The sequence below is a fragment of the Colius striatus genome, chromosome 1 (assembly GCF_028858725.1).
Source record: "Colius striatus isolate bColStr4 chromosome 1, bColStr4.1.hap1, whole genome shotgun sequence".
Taxonomy (NCBI): domain Eukaryota; kingdom Metazoa; phylum Chordata; class Aves; order Coliiformes; family Coliidae; genus Colius; species Colius striatus.
The window spans coordinates 78,409,705-78,411,269 of NC_084759.1; positions in this window are offsets into that span (position 1 = coordinate 78,409,705).

A 1,565-nucleotide genomic window follows, 5' to 3' on the forward strand; every position below is an offset into this window, starting at 1 on the left:
GTTTGGCTGTGCCTGGAGTCGAGGAGGTTCTGTGTTTGAAATTCACAGGATGGAAACTGATGTTGAGAACATGAAGAATCTACCACATTGGACTTTCTAGTGGCTGGAAGACAAAAAGGTCAAACTGGGTATTGAGCAAATACTTCTTGTTCTCTGTAGAGAGTTTACACTTTGTTCAGCTACTTCAGTGCTGAAGCAAAAAGGTACAGTGTGCACACCAATAATAACAAAGTGTAGTATGGATAAGGGCATAAACCACAGGGCTGTGTAGCAAAAATTGTCTGGTATCAAACAGTTGATACTCTTAAGGATCTTGCATGTTGCCTGAAAAGCAAATGCAGTTTGTATACACAGTAAAAGGAAAACCTTGACATTGTTTTTTGCTTCACTGAAGCAGAATGCAGGAATGCTGTGTGCTCGCTTAGTTTTGTTGTTGTGTAGGTATCAGACTTCTAAAAGGTTTCAGTATCACTTCAGTAACCATTTGCAACTCCTCCCAGAGATATTTATGGTTTTCAAGTTTACATTCAGAGGAGCTCGTGATGTAAACCATCAGGTTCTTAGAGAAGAAAAAAGGGGGAACAAAAAACTTGTGATGTACACTAGTAACCTGCCTTGGCTTTATTAGTAATAAGCCACCACTACATCACTGGAAATGTGCACGTAAGTGCTGTTTCCAGTTACCAGCTGCTCTTTGGAAGTGCTCAGGAGTGGTCTGAGGAGATAGCATGGCCCAAGATTTTATCACATAACTTTTGGAGACACGGGTCTATAAAAATAAAATAGCTGGTTTAAAACACAGTTTGTGGTTCCACTGCTATTCATACATATTTTCAGTATGGAAGCAAATGAATTTAGATTTCCTTGGTGCAGGCTGAAAGCCTTAGAGAAGATGCCCTTTATAATGAAAAACTGTATCAAAGATGTAGGTGTTGAGAACAAATGAGGAAGCCACCTTTAACTCAGCAGTTCACTTTAAATTACCTTTTGTAGTTTTTTTTGTGGCTGCACTTCTGGAAACAACTAGTACAAAAAGGTAGGTCTCTCTACACAGCTCCCTTGAAAAGAAAGGTCACTGGATAGAAAGCTGCTTGTTTTTTCTTCTCTCCAATATGTATTAACCTACAGGAGTAACTTAGTGGAGTCCCTCAGGGGTCAGTGCTGGGACCAGTACTGGTCAATATATTCATTAACAACTTTGATGAGGGAACAGAGGGCACTGTCAGCAAGTTTGCTGATGATACTAAACTGGAGGAAGTGGCTGACACTCCAGAAGGCTGTGCTGCCATTCAAAAAGACCTGGACAGGCTGGAGGGTTTGGCAGGGAGAAATATAATGGAATTCAACAAGGGCAAGTGTAGAGTCTTGCATCTGGGAAAGAATAACCCCATGTACCAGTACAGGCTGGAGAATCAACTGTTAAAAGAGTAATGTAGGGGAAAGCGACCTGGGGGTCCTTGTGGACAGTGGGATGAACATGAGCCATCAATGTGCCCTCGTGGCCAAGGCGGCCAGTGGCATCCTGGAGTGTATTAGAAGGGCTGTGGGCAGAAGGTCAAGAGAGA